Source organism: Pleurodeles waltl, chromosome 7 (assembly GCF_031143425.1).
Source record: "Pleurodeles waltl isolate 20211129_DDA chromosome 7, aPleWal1.hap1.20221129, whole genome shotgun sequence".
Classification (NCBI taxonomy): domain Eukaryota; kingdom Metazoa; phylum Chordata; class Amphibia; order Caudata; family Salamandridae; genus Pleurodeles; species Pleurodeles waltl.
In genome coordinates this window covers 1,370,417,635-1,370,440,558 of record NC_090446.1, presented here as the reverse complement: position 1 = coordinate 1,370,440,558, position 22,924 = coordinate 1,370,417,635, and the positions used below count along the sequence as shown (strand labels likewise).

The 22,924-nt window shown below is 43.8% G+C and overlaps 1 protein-coding gene across 2 annotated transcripts in view; it reads right to left on the bottom strand.

The window, feature by feature from the left end:
• Positions 1 to 22,924, bottom strand: part of LOC138246326 (excitatory amino acid transporter 2-like) — a 1,049,947-nt gene that overhangs the window by 997,265 nt on the left and 29,758 nt on the right. The window contains exon 1 of one of the 2 annotated variants that reach the window (XM_069200835.1): positions 15,932 to 15,999. The exons of the other annotated variant lie outside the window; for it this stretch is intronic. The gene's annotated coding sequence lies outside the window, so the exon portion shown is untranslated. Of the gene's footprint in view, positions 1 to 15,931; positions 16,000 to 22,924 lie in introns of those variants that run through there. 2 annotated transcript variants of the gene reach the window in all.

Genomic DNA, 22,924 nt, shown 5'->3' with positions numbered 1-22,924 from the left:
CTGGCAGAGACTCTGCATCACATCAACCTTCTGGAGCTGAGAGTGATTTCTTTTGATTGAAAGCTATCTTCCCCTCCATCAAAGGGAAGCTGGTCCAAATATTCGCCAACAACAGTACTGTCATGTTGTACTGCAACAAGCAAGGCAGAATGGGGTCGTGGACCCTGTGCCAGGAGAAGCTGTATCTCTGGACATGGCTGGAATGTCAGGACATTTTCCTGGTGTTGCAGCACCTGGCAGGATCTCTAACTGCCAGGGCAGACAAACTAAGCCATCAATGCCTCATGGACCATGAATGGTGCCTGCATCCAGAGGTGGCTCAAGGTCTCTTTCAGGACTGGGGAGACCCTTGGCTAGATTAATTTGCCACAGCTAAGAACACACAATGTCAGCACTTCTTTGCACTTGAATTTCCAAAGTAGCTTTAGCTCAGAGACGCATTCCGAATAGACTGGAATATGGGACTCCTATATGTCTTTCTGTCGATACCTCTAATCCCCAGAGTTCTCACGGAGATCAGAACCGACAGGCCCAAGTCATCCTAGTGGCTCTGGATTGGGTAAGAAGAGTATGGTATCCAGACCCTCCAACATCTTAATGTGTCCTTCAGTCAGGCTGACTTCCCAGGAGAATCTACTTTTGCAGCAACAGGGCAGGGTCCTCCATCCAAACCTGTACAGACACCAACTTCAAGCATAGATATTGTCCAGTAACAGTTGAAGGTCTTTGATATTCCTTCCGAGGTCTGTGACATCATCTTGTCATCCATCAAAAACTGTATATGCCTGCCTGAAGCATATTGACCTATTCATGCACCCCTGTCCAAAGTGATGTTGTACGTTTTGTCCTTAGTCAGGCAAGGCCTTGCTTTGAGCACATTTAAGCCCAAAGCAAGTCATCTTTCAGCCATCTCTGTATTTTTGTGGTGGCTAGATCAACCCTATCTGTTTAAGTCAGCCGCTGTGACACATTTTCTGAAAGGTCTTTAGCATGTTACCTCCCAAACCTTTTTTTATTTTCCAATAGGATCCTTACTTGGTTATGACATTTTTGAAGTGCTCTCTCTTTGAACCCATGCATAACTGTCCTCTCAGACACTTGACAATAACAAGAGTCTTCCAGGAGAATCAGTGAAATACAGTTTTTTTTCTATATAACCTCCATATACCAGCTTCTTTGTGGGCAAACTGGTGCCTCCTTTCTGCCGAAAGTTGTAACACCCTTTCACGTCTGCCAAACCATCAGCTGCTGACATCATCCCTCCAAGGAGGAAGAGAGACGCCACTAACCGGACCCTAAAAGGGCAGTGTCCGCCTATATGGATCTATATAGATTGTACCAAAGAACCTCGGATGGAGGATACACTCTATGCAGGGTTCACCTAGTCAAAGAATGGGAACACAGTGCAGAAATGGATCATCTCCAGATGTATAATACTCTGCATTAGGATCTTCTTTGCATTAGCAAGGAAGCAACCCACAGAGGGCTTGCAGGCTCATTCCACCAGAACCAAGGCTGCATCTACTGTATTAGCTCAGGGGTTTCTGTCCTTTCAGGCTGTTCACTTACAAAACACTACTGCCTCAACAGTCAGGCCTGCCGTGAAAGGCATTTCACCCGTTTAGTCCTCCAGGAATTTTTGGCAGGCCCACCTCTTGCGAGGTATGGCTTTGGTATCTATTCTAAGGCAAGGAATCTGCAGCTAGATGTCTCTATCAGATTAACTTACATTTGGGAACGCCTTATCCAGTAGAGACTATCTAGCTGCAGATTCCTTAACACCCTCATCTTCTCTGTTCTGCAAACGGAACTTCTCCACCTAAAAAGGGCTTTGTAAGTCCTTAGAATCTGCACACTGATCATCAACCGTCTGCAGCGGCTCCATGCTTCTGGTGTGGAAACAGTCACAATCTGAAGTCAGCATGCTGGGATGGTATCTATATAGGCACTGCACACATATTCAGTGCTAATGTTGTCTGCTATGCCAACACGGAGCCATCTGATACGACCTCCCGGCACACAGGGGTACTGCTCAAAAATTTCAGGATCTAGTTTGACACCAGGAAATATCCTAAGGTAAGGAATCAGCGGCTAGGTGGAGTTTTTACCAGATAAGGCGTTACCAAAAGAACATAACTTGTTCTTCAAGACAGAACTTTCCTGGTTCACATAGAACAATGGACTGCCCTTAAGGACAGGAAGAAGAATAAGCCAGCCACAGCTATTGGATAGGTGGTGCTCAAACCCACCTATGCCATTGCAATCAAAGCATAGCACACATAGGGGGTCATTCTGACTCCCGCCGGCGGCGGTAACCGTACGCCCGGCGGGAGCCGCCGAATGACCGCACCGCGGTCAAATGACCGCGGCGGCCATTCTGGCTTTCCCGTTGGGCTGGCGGGCGACCGCCAGAAGGCCGCCCGCCGGCCCAGCGGGAAAGCGCCTTCAACGAGGAAGCCGGCTCCGAATGGAGCCGGCGGAGTTGAAGGCGTGCGACGGGTGCAGTGGCACCCGTCGCGATTTTCAGTGTCTGCTTGGCAGACACTGAAAATCAATGTGGGGCCCTGTTAGGGGGCCCCTGCAGTGCCCATGCCATTGGCATGGGCACTGCAGGGGCCCCCAGGGGCCCCACGACACCCGTTACTGCCATCCTGTTCCCGGTGGTGAAAACCGCCAGGAACAGGATGGCGGTAAGGGGGTCGGAATCCCCATGGCGGCACTGCAAGCAGCGCCGCCGTGGAGGATTCCCTTTCCCGTTTCTGACCGCGGCTGTACCGCCGTGGTCAGAATGCCCATGGAAGCACCGCCAGCCTGTTGGCGGTGCTTCCGCGGTCGTTGGCCCTGGCGGTCGGTGACCGCCAGGGTCAGAATGACCCCCATAGTCACATAACTCATGGCTGGCCCAGCACCACTTACTCATCACACAATTGGCAGATGTGCCAAGCTGTAAAATTACTGTGAGAGAATATTCTACAAAACACAGGAATAGTGTTTACTGACAATGAGAGAATACAAAACATTGTTCTTTGTGATGCTGATGCACGTTTTAAGCTAGAAAACAACTCAGCTAATAAATCATTCAATAGCCAGGGCCTGAACAGAATGGGTAACATGAGAACTGAGCACCCGATGGAAACAAACATAACCACCAGAAGAAAACCATTCAATTGCTATTTGTATGAGTCACAGAAACCATGACCTTCATCTTTCCAACCACCAGATAATCTCAGCGGAAATTCCAGAAGACCCTCTGGCTAGTGACATGGCAATGTATCAATCGACAGCTGGACAGTGAAGAAGGTGGGGGGAGGAGCCACAAATAAACCTAAAAGGCCCTACTCTTATGAAAATTTGAGATGATATAAGTCAAAAATTAGGTTCTTTGTAGACTGGGTGTTAACCTTAGTCAAGGAGCAACCACAATTGTAGTCATGGTAGGTGTCAGGCAAATTGTAAATCAACATTTTCTCACCCTGTGGTAGCTTGCCACAGAGCAGTCAGGCTTAACTTTACTAAACAGTAAAACAGTGAAAACACCACACAATGTTAGAAAACTAGAGCACAATTTAATAAATAAAACAAGACCAAAACAACACAAATCCAATAAGAAGAACTTAAGATATGATTTTTTAAAGGATAAACTGTAAAATAGCACTTAGAAGCAAGAAGCGCCAACCAGGGATATCTGGTTGTGCCGGACTAGGACAAGGACAGAAGTTCAGGCCGACCACGATGGAGTGTGTGCTGGCTACAGTGAACCCTTTGGTCAGCTGAACCAAAGTACCTTGAAATCCTGGTACTGGAGCATTGCGTTGGTTCCAAACCATGCTGTTGAGGAGGCGCCTCGATTTTCCACATAGAAACAAGGAGATGTGTCAAAGTTCCCCATGCAGCTGTGGAGATGCGTCAATTTCAAGATGTGCTAGAGATCAGGTGTGGGTGCCGACTGCGTCAACGCTGAGGTAATGCTCTGATTCTGATGAGTGCTCTGGCTGCGATGCTGAGTCGGGCGTCATTGTCGAGGCTGTCATCAACAGGGATGCCCCAAAAAAAACACCTCAGTGTTGGTTCCAAAGGGAATGTAATGGTTCTGTCCAAGCAACAGGAGCAATGCAGCGATTTTTCGGACACAACAGGGGATGATGCATTATTTCTGCTGGAGCCCACTTCCAAGGGTCCAGGACTGGGGTGGCACCACTTGGCAGACCATCTAGGATATCGCAATTCACAACATTTCTAGAGTATTTGTTAACTCCCATGATGCCCGCATAATTAAATCACCTTGCCTTGTAAAACGGCATCAGCCAGCATTTTTTCCCCATCGCGTTTTAATTGTTGTTCTCAACTTTCTGTAGTGTAAAAAATGAGGCCTTGTGTTTGGCTCTGATAAACTGCACGTCATTAGGTGTCTCTGCTGTTTTTAGTGAAGCCTTTGCGCACCCAATAGAGCACTGTTTCTCGTTTACCTGCAGCATTTTGTTACTGCGTGTTCTGGGAGTCTGTCGGGGAGATCAATAAACATCAGAGGTACACTCAACAGTGAGGGGCATGGCTTTCCCTAGTCTTCTAACTCTTTCTTATCTGTTCTCTATCTATATCTAAGTCACATGTCTTGTTTGCCCACCAGGATGTGCTGAGTGATAAAACTTAGGATTTGTGCATAAATCCTATGACACACACACTCAATTAAGTAATATCTAAAATTAAAATCCTATCCCAATGGTCACACCTAAAATCATCTTCATATTTCTAATAATAGGAGTCTGTTTGTTTAGCACAACGTGGCTTAATGTCTGTTTTCTGCAAAAGATGGGTGTAATTCTTGGAGGGGCTGGTAGTTAGATAAGCCTTTACTTGTGAAGCATAGCTAATTATAAAATAAGGATATGTCTGTGTTGAAAATGTGCATGTTTGTAATTCAATGATTAACCAATGGCACAGTTAACAAGCACTGGCAAAGCCAATGGGTTTCACCTACGAGACAAAAGTTATTGGCTTTTTTAATTTGTGTTTTTTAGCCATGATGTACAGCAGTGGGGTTGACATGCAGCCTGGTTGAACCTTTTTTTTAAAAAACACAATGACTTGGCCACATAAAAAGCTTACTTTTTTATTACTGGCAGGAGGCAAGACTGGGGGAGGGCATGTGTGGTGGCAGTACAGTCAACAATGGGTGTGGGGGGGGGAGCACAGATGCGGCCAGAACTAGCAGCGTCACAGCATTTTTTTTATTGAGGGGTGTGAGGCAATATGGAGGGAGGTAACAAGAAAGGTGGGCGGTGTTCAACACGGACAATTGATGGTGTGATGAAATAAACCACTATGTCATGGCTAGTAGTGCCAGCATTAGTCTTTTTGGGTCGAGTGTAAGCGTACGGCCTGTTGTATACTTCTTTTATACTTACCTCTGTGGACATACAGCTATTTCATTTGTTTGTTTCAGTATCATTTATAAATCCTTGCTTGCTAGTGGTCAGTCGTGCCTCTTTGTCCCTCCTTTTTCTCTTTGGGAGTAGGGACAAACTACTGTATCATTACGCTTTGTCGTGTTTATCTGTTCTTTGGGGGACATTTTTTTTTCTTGGTTTACTGCTCCTGTGAGTCAATGTGCTTACAATGCTGAGCTCGGGGGCACTGTACACGCACCCTACTGTTTCATCTATAGCACTTAAATGCACTCCCCCATGCCGTAGTCTTGCTTGTCCCGCCACGCAATCACCCTCCTCCCGCTGTTGCTTGTTAACTCCTGTGCCACAGTGGCTGCTTGTCCTGTACCCCCTTGTTTTCTTTTGCCTCACCGCTTCACGCTCATGGCGGTATGTTGTTTCTTCCTTGTTTTGGGGCATCTTGATGTTGCTTTGAGATGTTTGCATGGTCTTTTTTATTTATTTATTGTTTGCAGTTTTATGTGGCACAAATTCGACAAAGGAATTGGACTGCTTTATTTAATTTATTTTGCAGTTTTATATAGCGCAAACTTGATACAAAGGTAGTACAGCACTTTACATGAGCAGTGGATACATTACACAAGAACATATTCATTTTTGGTAGCAAGGGGATATTAAGTGATTTGCCAAGAATCACAGGATGTTGAGCCTGTGTCGAGACTCAAACTATGTTCCCAAGCTCCAGGGTCGGCAGTTCTGGCCCTTATGCCACAGCCTCTCCCCTAGGGTTCTGTATCTGGTGTCTTGGGGGTAGTCTTGGAATAACTCCTTTTTTCATATATTTATAGCGCTTGGTAATACAGGTTCTGCCATTTCACAGCATTGCAAAGCAGGTGCCATCTTAAATCACTATAATTCACTTGCGTTGACCTTGGCAGAGATGAAGAGGTGAAAAAGCTATCTAGAGCTTAACACTAGGCAATAGCATGTGCTCTTGATAACCTCTGGTAGGTCATCAACTAAGGGCATAGGTTGGCTCTAGGCAAGAAGATGATGAAAAGTGTTGTCTCCAAAATGGTGGAAAAGGAGTTGACACTCCAGACCCAAGTACTTCACGGCCTCAAGCTTGGTAGCAAAAAAACATCTAGCCTTTGGATTTTAATTGGGCCTCTTCAAATAGAGTTCAATTAGTAGAGGCAGCCATTTTCCTAACCCTCTAGCACAAAGAAGCTAACACAAGGGTGCCATAGTGAGAGGAGCACAAAAGTGGAGCAAACTCCATCACTTCCTCCTCTCAGAATTCACTGGTGTCATCGCTTTGAGGAAGTCTGCACATAGCTACTGCGACCTTGAAGATGCCACTTCCAGAAGCGCTATCTAAAACAGCATTCAAATAGCACTGCTTCCTGTTTGTAGAGCCACCACTGCCAATACGCGTCCCCTCAGTCACTGTCACAGGCGCACAGCATTCTCCCATCACCCTCTGGGCTCTTGTGTATAATTAACCATGCATCCCTGTCACAGTCCAGTAATGTTTAACCTGCTCTCCTCTCTTTCAACCCCAGGCTTCACATAACCATTCCACTAAGTTCCCATGAATCATTTAAAGTAAACTCTATTACTGTGCATTATTTCTGATTGCCATGGTTACTAAGTACATGGGAAATCAATGTAAAGAAAATATCTTTCTGACCCTATCAAATGGCCCTTTTCTCACTCCTGCTTCTACTGGTGTTCCTCTCAGTGCTTCACCATGCCTCCCCATGTGTATAGTAATATACGTGTGTTTGTTTATATGGGTACACACCCCAAGGACTACATCTCAAAGTCAATCCTGGACAGTAACAGTAAAGACTCCATGGGCAGGAGATGTTTTAAACAGGAGAACTGTTGTTTCGCAAACGGTGACCACCAGGACCAGCCACCGCTTGTACTTATGTAACCCAAATGTGCTGTTGTGACTGAAGTCTTTTTTGTATAAGACAACAAACAGGCAAGATCCATGCCAGGCTTGCAGGGAAAAAACTGTGTAAATAACTTCCATATAAATAGTTTTTACATGATTTATCTTATGTGGGTATCAAGAAACTCTGACATGGTTCTGGGCCTACCTTGGATTCCCAAAACAAACATGCATTTCATAGCCCAAGAAAATGCCAATGAACCAGCCCTGTAGGAGCCTCACTGGGCACCACTGGGCTAGGCACAAAAACACTATTGTCCAAACTCAGGCTTCCCGCTCTACTCTGAGTGGTCCAGATGGCAAGGCCAAGACTTCAAATTTTGAGTAGCCACCCAAACACAGATAATTCTGACTTCAAAACCATCAGCCAGTGCACACATTTAGGCACTGTCAAGACCCAGGAGATTCAGGTACACATATCTGTTCTACAGAGTCGAGTCCTGAGCCGAGGGCTGTCATAAGACTATTAACCAAAGGCAGTGCTTTAAATGAATACAGAGTGCCAGCCCTTCTGTATTTCCATTTAAAACACTGACCCAAGTTCACAGATGTCGCACCTCCGGAAATTGTCCTGTCGGCCCATCTACCACTGAAGTTCTGTTTCACCACTGTACTAGCATTTGAAGCCTCCAGTTCAGTTAAGCTACCTCTTCTGTTATTCTCTTTATATACAGTCAATGTTTTTAAAAGTTAGGCTGGTATTGCCAATGTAGAGGAATAATTATTTTAAAAGTTTAACACACAGAAATATATGGCTAGCTCCTTTTCTTTGCTCTTAACTCTTTTGATCCCCTCATTCTCCGGGGTAAATGCCACAAAGGTCCCTCTTTGTCGCTTGTCTGGTGCTATAAAAGTTTAGGTAAACACAATAGAAAGGGTTGCATCTATAGAGTATCACAGGAATGAGGCAAAAACACTCCCAAGATGGAGACCTTGTTGTGTTCTCTCTCCTGAAGTGACAGGCTTGGGCTGGTTGCTGTGGCACCTGGCATACATCCAGTACACTCCAAACCAAAACACGGAGGTAAAAGACATTATCATTTACAACACCAATAGCTCTAACTCTCACAAATGCTAGACCTATTGCATTGCAAATGCTTGTTTTTTGTTTTGTTAAGTTGAGTGGAGGGCAACATAGGCCACAGAGGGAGGGCAACACAAAAAGCAGGGGGAGGGATTGTGGGAGGGTCATCATGGACAACAGAGAGCCAATGGAGATATGCAACAAAGACAATGGAAGGTGGGAGTGCAGGTGCGGGGTGCAAGCAATACTGATAAAGGAGGGTGGGAGAGTCAGAGGTAGGGTGAAGCAAAACTTTAAGTGGATTAACTGGCTTGTAAGCATTTCTAGGGAAAAAATGCAGCAAAAAACAATTTTATTCTGCAAATTTGCCACTTATGGTGCTGCAAAACTTGCAACTGTAGGCAACTGCATGCTATAATATCCTGGGGGGTCTGACTTGGCAGGGCAGACTCTCAGATTGCAGAATCCACGTGCAGAAGCAGGTTGGTTGGAAGTATTTATGTCCCTGAGACCCCAGATCAGGAGACCAAACGGCTGGTCCTTGGAGCCACTCTGGGTTGTGGTGATGCAGGTCCAGTCCTTCTCACCCAGGCAGGGGAACAGCAGGCGGCAGAGCAAGGCAGGAGTCCAGCAAAGCAGCAGTCCAGTAGAGAGGTAGTCCTCCAGCAGCACTGCAGCCTTTCTTCTTGGCACAGTACTCACAGGTCCACAAGTGTACTGAGTAGGTGGCTAGCAAAATAACCCCAAAGGAGAATCTCGGCGGAGAAAGATGAAGACAAAAAAGCCAATCAGGTGAAGCACTACATAAAACTAAAATAATCCAGTTTTAAGTAGCCTCTTGAAGTTCACAATGTTATTGTGGGAGCAAATATGTACAGTTTGCTTGTTCCAATACACAGCTGGCAAGTATTAAAAAGATTGGTCCCCAATTATGGACTGCTAAATATAATGCACATGCCCAACAGCAAAGAAAGAAAACCTCAGAGCTCTGCTAGGAAAGTTAAAACGTACCTGCCTGTGAAGGCAGCCAGGGTTACCAGTGTAAAGAGCTCTATGGTCGTGGCATACAAATTTGGAAATTGTCCTATCATGTATGTGTAGTCAGTTGAGTTGTTTTAGAATGGGCCTGGAAGCCATTCTGGCAGGGAAAGCTAAGCCGGGCTAATAAGGAATCAGTGGTGCCAATATAAAGGCATTGCCATAATCCAGGCAGCTAGAAATGAGTGCCTGAGTGATAGTCTTTGTAGTGAAGAGGGGTCCAGTTTAATATTTTCGTCAACATACTCAAGGGCCCATTAACAGGACCAGCAGACGTCAGAGATCTGTATCTTCATACTAGGTGAATTGTCTTTGAGAATACCAAGATTTTTAGCTTTGGTATCGGGGTCGTGCCAAGCTCACATGGCCACCTTTCAATAGTCTAGATAGCATTGGCTCTGCCAAACAAGATGATCTCAGTTTTATCACTTTGAGATAATTATTCCTCATGCAGTAGGAAACTGATCTCAGATATTCACAGAAATTGACTGGTAGATTCTGTTCTCATCAGTGGACACGATGAGCCAAGTATCATCAGTGTAAGATAACATCAAAGTCAAAATTGTGGACAGCGTCAGCTATGGGATCAAATATACATTAAATAGTTTATGCCTCAGGGACAATCACTGAGACCATCCACATGCTGAGGTAACCAAGTTAGAATTGAAAGTAAATATACTTCCTGTGTTCTGTAAGATGAAAAGGATTGGGACAAATATATTCAAGTAGATTCTGATCTCCTGCAGTCTTCTTTTAAAGATGGAATGGGAAACTGGTCGAAAGGCAGGAGAGACATCGAGCAGGATGAGGGCAGCAGGTCTTCTTTCATTCAGGCTCCTCCTAATCTCATCAGAGACAACTAGAAGAATAGCTTACCTGTTGTGTTTTGCCCCAAACCCTGACTGAGAGCTGTGTAATATGTTGTTGGTCTCCAGGTAATTAGAAAATTGTTGGTTAACAAGTATCTTTTCAAAATCTGGATCGAAAAGGAAGGAGAGAACTTAAGCAATAGTTCTTGTGGACTGGCAGGTCAGCAGTGGACTTTTAGGGCAGAAGGAGCCCATAAGCATGTTTCCAACTAATTTCATAATTGTGACTATGAAAGATTGAGGTCGCTAGTTAGTCAGTCAATTAAGTTTATTTAGGGACAAAGCCCCTAAAAACTGAAGCAATAAAATGCAATGCACATACAAGAAAGTAAAATAATTAAATATGTGAACTTGCTAGCCAGACTACACGAACTATAACTTGGCTCTCTACCATGCACAGTCTTCTCATAAATGATGTAATTTGAGATGTTGTGAGTTTTTATTAATGCTATAATTTTACATGGTATGTCATTTAATATGAAAGGGTATAAGCTGTAAATGGCTGAAGGCACGAGTTAAAGTTAATCTAGTTTCACAAGTTCATGACACTGTGTACAGAGGTGCGTGAGTAATTTTGGGTGGGGCACAAATTATAACTTGGAAATTAAAAATATATACTTATAACTCTAAGATGTATGTAGTTTATGCTTGTTTTATAAACGTTTTTAAAGGTTTATAGTCAATGAAAATACTTTTCCCTAACTCTACAGAATTTGCTAAACTTCCTCATTTCTTCCTATACATTACATACAAGATAATAAGCTATATTTGAGGTTCAAACAGAACAAACACAAAGTGTGGTCTAAACAATATGGCTGCCTTTTCATTTTGCAAGGGCTTTCATTAACCAATCAAATTGTGTTTCGCCATCGCCATGTACTGCAATATACGGCAGTCCAATATATCACCAATTTTTTACCCCTTTTACTCAAAAAGCAACTGAATACTTTCAGATCAAATAACAAAAAGGATCCTTTTCACACCATAATCTATTTTCCTGCCAAATTTCATGTGAATCCGTTCAGCCATGTTGCTGCTAAGCCTATCTAAAACATCTATGAAAAAAGGATTGGTGGAAAAACATGTTTTGGTACCCTCCTTTTTCCTTTGCACCCCTTAACAAATCACCACAAAATTTGCATTAACAACCAAAGAAGAAAAAATAGGTCTGCAAATATTTCTGGATCTTCATCAAATGTTGAAAAAGTTATTAGCAAGCAAAAATATAAGGAATTCCTCTGGTACTCCGAACTATAACTACAGAATGGCTACTGACTCTCAGTAATATATAATTGTTGTGGTGTATATACGTGTGTGTGTATATATATGGTGTATATATGTGTGTGTCTATATATATATATGTATATACATATATATATATAGACACACACATATATATATTTTGCTTGAAGGACAAAATAACAGGCACGTTGTGATGTTGGTGCATCCCAGGGGGATACCATCATTTCCCATTTTATCAACAAATATCTGCAGACTAATCACTGATGCAGCACTGCAGGAGTATTGGTAGCTAATATTGGTTATTATCAGTAAGGTAAAAAGGGCAACACATTTTGGCTTACACTTACTTTGTTCTTTCTTATTCTGGGTACAGACTGCACAATGCTTGATGTAAATTTCTATTGTTCTTTTAAGGTTGTGGCTACCAAACAGTGTAAGCTGCCTGGTAGCAAATGACCTATTGTGGGCTTACCAAGAACTTACAGAGTATTACAGCCCTCCCATTGTTTACCACTGGTTAACTTTATTGTCTTCACTTTCCTTGCCCCAACTTGATAATTTTGTGTTTATCCCTCCCCTGAAGCATAGCCTCTTTATCCTCCCTCTGACTGGCTGGCTTCTATCCTTCCACTTCTAGGGAACTTTTTTCATGTAGGTTAAGTACTCTATTAGAGTGCATGTATTTTCTGGCTCTCTACTTCTGTCTTGCGTGTGTTCCCCAAATGCACACAAGCTGCACACGTGATTCTCTTGTGTACTCTCTGCCCATCCCCTCGCGCTCTATCTTGTGCTCGCCCTTGTGTGCTTCTTACCTGCTCGCTATGTTTTCACTTGGGTGCTTAGTGTTCTCTTGTGTGCTTTTCCTCCATCTGCATGTTTCCCTCCTCCTCGTGTAAGGCATTCCCCTCTCAACCTCACCAGGTCCCCCATTCGCTACTCTCTTACTCCCCAGCCTGTGATTCTTTTTTTTTAAAGAAATTTGCACTTTTTTCCTAAAAAAATACTTTTTAAATTTTACTGACCCATGTGGTGTCTGCAAATTTGAGCAAATGGCACGTGCTTCATTTTACTGGCATATGTATGCATTCCGATGTGTGCACACACCAGTGGAAAGACACGAAAACCAGTAGGAGTCATTGCACCTTTTTTCCATTTTTTTCTTCAAGGTGCTGCATGGCACTGGAAACAAACCTGTTGTTGTAGAGCATTACCAAAAGGAAATCACAAAGGCAATACGACCCAAAGGCGAGACCCATTGCCTTTGACCATGCTTCTGAATTACACTGCCAAAAATTTTTGAGATCATGACTATGGCCTTTTTAACTCTCAAGTGGCCTAGCCAAGTAGTGTAATGACATAAAGTGAATATCTCATTCTGAAGTTCTTCCATAGGTTGATCCTCAATAAATAACAGTTCATGTACCTTCCACTAATAGTGTCATTATTTTGCAATCATTGCTGCTATTGTGCTTCCTGCTGCTTCTGTCTAATCTGTAGCAGTACCTGAGCTTCAATTAATGAACTTTAAGGCTAGGCTAGACAGGGGAATCTTCGATAGCGGAATCTCCCTCATTCCCTTGCTGTGACAAGGGACCAGTCTGTCTATGCAGTAAGCCTGGTCAGTATGTGAGGTTACAGCAAAATCAAGAAGAACAAGCATTTGCAATGCAACGGGTCTCGCGTTTGCTCATGTTAAAGCTGATAGCGATGTAAACTCCTAACCAGACTTTTCACCTATCAGCAAAAGTGCATTTATGTACGTAACCCGAAAAAGTGCAATTAACTGTGTAAAGCGCTCGACTTCTGCCAAGCGAAATCGCACTAGTACAATAGAGAAAAAGTAGTCCACGAGCTGGACAGAAAACAGCGAGCTTCGCATGTTTTCTGTACTTGGTCGATGCGCTCGAGGAGGGCTAGCCACCGGAAAAGGCATGACATATGCATGCCTTCGACTAATGAAAGCAAGCAGATTTTAATAGGCAAGCCCACGAACCAATGAAAAACACTGACGTGACGTCGACAGGGCTCCGAGCCCTTTTCTAATACCAAAAGCGTCTCGCTGCGATACGCATGCGCGAGCGCATGCAACGCAGGCTCGACCCTAAAAAGGGATGTTGCGCATTCTTAGTTAGTTACGTCATTAGGAAACCTCAGTTTCTGTGATCCGTCCAGATAGTGAGGGTACGCAGTGATCCCTCTAAATAATATTTCCAGTGTGCAAATGTTTCTGAAGCCCTTTCTAAAATTGTGTGAAATCCACACAATTTAAGACATAACCAAAAACTTTTCAAATTTGAATCTTACTACACCAGACCACTGTGTCTTATTCTTAGTATGAGTCAGCCACACTTGGGAGTTAATTCAAAACCTACTACAACTGGATTCATCTCTAAGATAAACAAGGGAACAATAGAAAAAGTACAATTTCTTCGGAGGAGTTTAGGTTTCTATTCCTACTTTTTGTTCATAAAATGAAATCTGCACGACGGATACCTATCTTGGGCCTGAGAGAACTAAACAAAAAACCTAAAAAAACTGCCATTTTTGTGTGGTCATGTTATAACAAATTCTGCTACTCCTTACTTACGGAGACTGCATGCCAACATTGGACTGCCAAGATGCTTGTTTCCATATTCCCACATATCAAAAACACCTGAAATGTTTTAGATTTGAAGTAGCCAACAGCCATTACCAATTGAAAGTTCTCCGTTTGGCATCCAATCAGCAATTCGCACCTTCACAAAATGTCTTGCTCTGCTTATTTGAGACAAGAAGGCCATGGAGTTTACCCTACCTTGAGGACTGACTGATAAAGGCTCTTTCTTGTTGGTCTGCAAGGAAGTCAACCAAGGCTTGTCTGTAAATATTCAGTTAATTGGGCCTTACATTAAACAAGCAGAAATCTTCCCTTCAACCATCACAAAACATTTTGGGGGTCATTCTGACCCCGGCGGTCAAGGACCGCCGGGGCCAGGGTCGGCGGGAGCACCGCCAACAGGCTGGCGGTGCCCCGCAGGGCATTGTGACTGCGGCGGTTTGGCCGCGGTCAGAAATGGAAAACCGGCGGTCTCCCGCCGGTTTTCCGCTGCCCAAAGGAATCCTCCATGGCAGCGCAGCTTGCTGCGCCGCCATGGAGGATTCTGACACCCCATACCGCCATCCTGTTCCTGGCGGTTCTCCCGCCAGGAACAGGATGGTGGTATGGGGTGTCGTGGGGCCCCTGGGGGCCCCTGCAGTGCCCATGCCAATGGCATGGGCACTGCAGGGGCCCCCGTAAGAGGGCCCCACAAAGAATTTCAGTGTCTGCTGAGCAGACACTGAAATTTGCGACGGGTGCAACTGCACCCGTCGCACATCCTCCACTCCGCCGGCTCCATTCGGAGCCGGCATCCTCATGGAGGGTTGTTTCCCACTGGGCTGGCGGGCGGCCTTTTGGCGGTCGCCCGCCAGCCCAGTGGGAAACCCAGAATCACCGCGGCGGTCTCCTGACCGCGGAGCGGTGTTCTGGAGGGGGGAACTCTGGCGGGCGGCCTCCGCCGCCCGCCAGAGTTAGAATCACCCCCTTTGTTTCCAGGTGCCATTCGAGACACCAAAGACGACAAAGCATTCCCAACAGTACACAAACACTTCAAACTGATCTAATTTAGCAAACACATTTATGAAAAGAAAGTCATTTTCAGTATAACTTTACAAATCTCTACTGGGGATGATGTCATCATGCACCCCTTTAGTTGCTTTCTGTCGCCTACGAATGAGAGGTCTTCAGGAAGAATTAAACAGTAGGTTCAAACAAAAGGGTTCATTCAACAAAATAGTGAACATTATGAAATTGACGACTGTTCTTCCTTGGTAGACACAAGAATCAAACCTAACAACAGGTCTTACATTCTTGGCTGAAAAACCACAATTCATGTAACCTAGATATGTTTTCCTAGAGGGTTAAGGAGCTAATTTACAGGATCTGGACATCAGTGGAACATTGACTTCCCAAGAAAAATCTCACCAAATCATTTGTCTGGAAATAAAAGTGGTAGCATTAGGTCTTCAGGATTTTCTGCCAAGAGTATATGGTTCTTCAGTCCTGATACATACTGCAACAACACACTATATAAACCAAGGAGGAACAAGATCTCACCTCCTATCTTTCAAAGAGCAAAAGATTTTGAAATGGTTATTAAAACACCAAGTTATTCTGAAAGTGGAACATGTCACGGGCAATCACAGTTAGTGGCGGATACGTTAAGAAAGATGACAAATTTGTGTCATGAATGGGAGCTCAGTCAACAAACCCTCAACAAGATCTTTGCACAACAGGGGTAACTGAACAAGAATTTTTTGCAACAGCTTAAAATCCAAAAGGCCAATTCAAAGCAAGTTACCAACAGCAATCACAGACATGCGGGAATACCTTTTCAAGAGCCTGGATGGGAATATTTTCTTATGCTTTCCCTCGGATTCCTATGATTCAGAAAGGCCTGAAAACATGAAAAGGAAGCCATGTCAGATCATTTTGATAGCTTCAAAGTGACCCAGTCAATATTGGTTCACCAAGCTACTTCTCCTATCGGAGAAAAAGCATATGAAGTTGAAGCCAATCTCCTCACCAGGAACAACAACCATGTTTGTCAACCAGACCCAAAATCCTTGAACTTATCAGCCTGGCTCCTGAATTCAATGAGTTCTCACATTTAGACATCCACAGGATTGTAAACAAATCCTTGTTATAGCCAGATCTGAACCAACTAATACAACGCATCCGTGGAAATGTTTTTTTCTTTTAATGTTTGGATAATGTTATTCATCCAATTTCATCACAACCTCAATAGATGTTACTGTGATTGTTCATTTGTCTAGAACAGGTGTGTCTCATTCTTCTGTTAAGGTACATTTAGCTGCCATATCTTACTATAGGAGATCGTCAAATAATTCATCTTTGTCGACAAATAGAATTAGTAAATAATTTTTTTAAAGACTTTTCATCCATTAAAAAATCCTCCAATTCCTTGGCAACTCAAAACAGTCCTCTTGCAGCCAGTGAAGAGACCCTTTGAACCCATTCATAAAGCAACCCTCATATAGGTTTCCTGGGAACTGGTGTTGTTACTTGCACTCACTTCAGCAAGAAGAGTAAGTAAGATACAAGCTTTCACTGTCAAAGAGCCATATATACTGCTCATGGATAATCAAGTAATTTTACAAACAAGTTCTCATTTTACCCCTGAAGTACCAACACAATTTCATTTAAACAAAACAGTGGTATTCAGACTTTCTTTCAGAATCCCAAAGATATAGCAGTGAAAACACTACATACACTAGATGTTATAAGATGCCTTATAAGTTATATTAAAAAAGTGCCTTCAAAAAGCCTGACCAGTTATTGCTAACATACGGCACTTCTAAAAGTCTTGCCCTTGTTTACAATGTTCTTGAAGAGCTTTGACAAAAATGCATGTTGTCCTGATATTTTACCATGTTACTGAACATATCAGGGACAAACGGCCTGATTGTGACCTTGGCGGATGGGACACTCCATCCCAAACGTGATGGGTATCCCATCCGCTGTATTACAAGTTCGATTATATCCTATGGAACTTGTAATAAGGCAGGTGGGATATCCCATCCGCCAAGGTCGTAATGAGGCTCAAAGTGTTGGAAAGTGGTACGAGTGCTGCTGAGACCAAAAAGCATCATCCAATATTTGTAGTGATCATCTTTGGACAGGGGTGTAGCTCGGTCATTAAGTCTTGGGGGTGTGAGCTTCAGCTTTTCTGACAATCACACTGACATGTCATGTTAATCATTATAAGAGAAGCAGTGCATGAGGAGGGCTTAAGGGCCAGTGGAGAGGGAAACAAGTGCGGATTGTGAAGGGGTACTTAAAACACAGTATTTTGTAAAATAACCATGTTTTAATACCTTCGAAATAGAAATGAGAGTGTATGAGTTTGAGTTTGTCTGAGTGAGCATTTAAATAAACCCAGGTATAATCCGACAGAAACATTATCTTACCTGACTTAAAGTTCCTGTACCCAACTATTTATTACATAATACATTTATGATGGGGTGTAACACACCAAACACCCCCGAAGAAGCTATGACCCTGTTTTCGGTACAGAATGCAGTTTTCCACTCTTACCGCTTTCTAATAAGGACCAAATTCCAGGCTCCTCTAAGATTCAATTTGCAGACGACTTTGGATGTTTTTTCATCTGTCCCAGTAATACGAAGATGAGAGCATGTCTATTGTGGATGGTAACTTAATTAAATAAATGATAATCAAAACATGGTCAATACTCGCCATTTGGTTTGGGATAAAAGACTGGTGCCCTGCCAAGGACAAAGAGTGACAAGTAAACCCCTTGACTACATTCTCTTCTAAATAATTCTTCAGTACTATGGGCCTGATTACGAATGTGGCGGTATATAGACTGCCACACTCTCGGTGGCGGTCTGGACCACCGCCAATGCAGCAGTCCGATCGCCACATTACGAACCTGGTGGTTGGACCACCAGTCTGGAGGATGGTGGTGGTCCTAATCCATCAGGGTAGCACTGCAAGCAGCGCTGCCCTGGTGATTACGATCCCCTTCTCTTCCAGTGGTTTCATGGTGGTAGCACCGCCATGAAAAGGCTGGTGGAGAATGGGTGCAGGGAGCCCCAAGGGGGCCCCTGCACTGCCCATCCACTTGGCAAGTGCATGGGCAGTGCAGGGACCCCACTGACCAGCACCCATCCAAAGACAGGAGACAGTAAACATTGTGACGGTGTTGGTGCACCCTACAGGCTACAGCATTTCAGCCGGCTCGATTACGAGCCAGAGACAGTGCTGTACCCTGTTTCTCGCTAGGCTCAGTTTTCCGCCCGCCGACCTAGCAGGAAACACTTAATTACTCCAGCGGGGAGATCTCCATAGCGGCGGCTGCCACCCTGTCGTGAGTTTGGCAGATGGGCTTTTCCATCCACTAAACTTGTAATAGGGCCCTATGTCTTAATTCGGGATTAAGGATAGGGTCTCCTTTGAGGGACTGGGACTCCTGGCATAAAATCTATTGCACAGTTATATTCTGAATGCAGAGGCAAATGTAGATGGTTTCTGTAATTTCATCAGTTCTTGCAAGGCAATGCACGTTAAGGACTGCTTAGGCTGTATTGTAGGTCTTAGCTAACATCTTTGTCCATAATAGTCGGAACTTATCATAATGTACCCTTTATGCTACTTTATTTCATGATTATGCAGTCTTAACCATAGGGTTCCTAACTTCATGGGAAACTCAGTAACCAAGACGATTTCAAAGGTTAAAGACTCAATGTATCCTTATTCAAGGTCCATCAACAATGACTAAGGGCCTGATTTAGAGTCTGGTGGATGAGGTACACCGTCACAAATGTGAGGGATATCCAGTCCACCGTATTACGAAGTCCATGGGATATAATGAAATCTTAATATGGTGGACAGGATATCCATCATGATTGTGATGGAATAACCCCATCCACCAAACTCTAAATAAGGCCCTAAGTCTCCTATAACACATCCCCTGAAGACAAAGGGGTGCCATTGATTCAATGTACTGTTTCTGCTAATGTTTTCTGAATTAAGGGAATGTCGATTTTCATAGGTTTTACTGCAGAGAGAATCCCGATTTTATTAAAGACAAGGGGGATAGCATTCTGCACAATCCTTGTATTCACCACTTCTGAGCAGCAAACATGTCAAAGAACCTCTGAATAGAACCTTAAACATCAAGCAATTGAAATTGAACTTCCAAGTTTCTTATAATGCCTTCTGTCCTCCATCTTCTTCCGCTACTGTTGCATTCTTCTTAAACATCCTTTTTGTATTATTCATGACCATATCCCCTTGTTAATTCTCTGCAAAGATTTTTAAAAACTCAATAAAATGTGTTTAGTTCAAAGACATCAACCTTTATCACTTTTAACTTTATTATATTCCAATAATTTCAATCCTTCTCTTTCTTCTTGGGCGGGAGGGATAATGCTAGCCTCCTTATCTTTAATAAAATCACAATTCTCTATGCATTAAAACCTATTACAATCGACATTTTATGGCAAGACAGGAGCCCAGCATTATTCATGCTAAAAGCCCTCCAACACTCTGTTTGAAACAGTCTCTATAGCCTTGAAATAAAACTTTCTAAAAACCTCTGCATTGGACCAATCTGCTGACTTCAAAATGTCCTCTAATCTTCCACCTTTAAAGTAAACCTTAGCCATAACTCCCCTGACATAATGTGCTTCAACATATTTAAATTTACACCAGCTTCCTTCATCACTGATTCACCCATACAGCAATAGTAGCTGTGGAAACACTCCTGAATGGTTTCACAAATAAGAACAATAATTGATCCACTCCATTTCTCCAAAACTCGTTTCATATTTTTGAAAGACCTTACTATATTAATAATTTCAGACAAGCATCACATTTAGGATAGAAAACAGATTCTGACAGTCTTTGTTCTCTTCCAAATCTCAAACAAAACTCCTTGCAGTTGATAAAACGTAACACTAATATATAAAGCTCTGACATATGACACCCTTTTAGAGAAAACCATGCACAATAAAGCTGCTAATTTCCAATACAGTTCCCTTATGCCTAGATATTTATTTCCCGGACATCTCTGAAACAATTTTAAAATCAAATCTACATCCCAAACAGGATTATACCTAGATTTAGGAGGTCTCTTCTACGTCATATCTTTCATCACTCTACACGCTAAGGGACTCCTGCCTATGGACACCCCTTGCACCAAAGAATGATCAGCAGCAATAGCTGACCTGTAGCAGTTCACTGTTCTATAAGACAGTGCTCTCTGAAACAAATCTGCTAAAACATTAGCAACCATCACCTCATCAGCCTCCACCGGATCCACATCCCTTGCCACGCACCAACATTATCAGATGCTCCATGCACTCCTACATCTTTTCTGTGTTCCTGGTGCCCATGACCCATTGAGAAAGTCTGAAGCTTCTCCCAAAAGATATGAGAATCTACAGGATCTCCTGATATTCTCCAAACTAGTAGGTTAAGCGAACCTGCCTCTACCAAAGGATTCTCTAATCCTTCTTCTCGTGTCAAAATCCCTTTTGAAGCCTGCATTAAATAATGAACCTCTGCAGCATTTGCATCACAGAGGGGAACCACACTTTAGAGGTCTAAAATGGAGTCACTAACGCTGACTGACAGTCCCATCTCCTCACTTGAATGAACACTCTCTATATCATAGCAAATGGTGGAAATGCATAGCCCCTCATCACCTTCCAGTTCTGAGTGAGTTCTTCTACTGCCAAGGCTCCTGGATCTCGCCTCTAACTGATGTAATCCTTTAATTGATGAGTCAATCATGAAGCAAACAGATCCACTTTCAAAGGACCTAAACAATCCTGAATCTCCTGAAAAATGTCCTTATTTAACTTCCAATCTCTGTAATCTAGTAATTCCAGTTTGTTACAGTAGTCTGTACCAGTTGCAAATATTGGGTATGCAACCCAATTGTGTGTTATAGAAAAAAAATCCCAAATATCCTTTGCTACCTCCAACAATCTCTTTAATCTGCTGCCTCCCAATTTGTTTAGATATGTCACTGCCGTAATGTTGTCCATCTTGAAGAGCACTGACCATCCCTGGATTAAAGATTTGAAATTGTGCAATGCAAAAGTCCTTGTTTTCATCTCCAAACACTTTATATGTTCCGTCCATTCCTCTGAACTCCAAAGTCCACCTGTCTCTTGTGTTGAACAAATTGCTCCCCACCCATAACTGCTTGCACCTGTCTCCATTATAAAATCTGGTTTTGAACCAAAAATTGCTCAGTCATTCCTGGATTCCACATTTGTCAACCACCATCCCAGGTCTTTTTTCACCTCCTCTGACATCCTTACATAGTCTCAATACCATAATCCTTTTGCAGGACCAGAGATCTTCAAATGCTGCAAAGACCTGTAATGTAAAGGACCTGGAAACACCACTTGAATTGAAGATGATAGAAGACCTTTCATCCTGGCTAGGTCCCTCATCTTCACTTCCTCTTTCTCCAGCACTGATTTTAATTCCTCTCTTATTTTCTTCTCTGGTAGTAACAGTTGCCCTTTCATTGTGTCCACAACAAAGCCTAAAACTCCAGACTCTGAGACGGAACTAAGACTGATTTTTCCATATTTATTAGAAAACCCAAGGCCTCCAATAAGTCTTTCACTATTTCCATCTGCAAAGCTGCATTCTGATTCATAACCAATAAAGTGTCCAGGTAAATAATCAATCTGATTCCTCTCTCTCTCTCAAAAACCTACCACTGATCTCATCACCTTTGTAAAACGCCAAGGGGCTGAAGTCAACACAAATGGTAAACACAGACATTGGTACAATTGACCCTTCCATTTGATCTGCAGGTATTTCTGGCTTTCTACTACAACTGGAATTGAGAAATATGCATCCTTCAGATCCATCTTTACCAACCAATCTGGTTCCCATAATACATCTCTCTCAACATTTGGACTCAATCCATCTTGAAATGTCTGTATGTCACATTACAATTTAGATCTCTAAGATTTATTGCAGGCTGCCAACCCTCTATCCTTTTTCTCCACCAAGAACAGCGTGCTTACAAACCCAATCTGACTGCCGTCTATTTCTATAACTGAAGCCTTTCCTAACATATTTACTAGTTCCTTCATTACCATGGCCCTCATTCTGACCTTGGCGGGCGGCGGAGGCCGCCCGCCAAAGTCCCGCCGTCAGGTTACCGTTCCGCGGTCGAAAGACCGCGGCGGTAATTCTGACTTTCCCGCTGGGCTGGCGGGCGGTCGCCTTCCGACCGCCAGCCAGCCCAGCGGGAAAGAGGCTTCCACGATGAAGCCGGCTCGGAATCGAGCCGGCGGAGTGGAAGCTGTGCGACGGGTGCAGTTCCACCCGTCGCGTATTTCACTGTCTGCGCAGCAGACAGTGAAATACATGTAGGGGCCCTCTTACGGGGGCCCCTGCAATGCCCATGCCAGTGGCATGGGCACTGCAGGGGCACCCAGGGGCCCCGCGACCCCCCCTACCGCCATCCGGATCTCGGCGGTCCGACCGCCGGGATCTGGATGGCGGTAGGGGGGGTCGGAATCCCCGCGGCGGTGCAGCAAGCTGCGCCGCCGCGGAGGATTCAATGGGGCCGCGGTACACTGGCGGGACCCCGCCAGTGGTGCCGGTCCGACCGCGGCTTTACCGCCGCGGTCAGAATCCCCATTGGAGCACCGCCGGCCTGTCGGCGGTGCTCCCGCGGTCCTCCGCCCTGGCGGTCAAAGACCGCCAGGGTCAGAATGACCACCCATGTCTTTGAATTTTTTTTAAACAAAGCTCTCTCTGTTCCTGCAACTGATGAGGTTCTGCATTGAACTCTTTTTG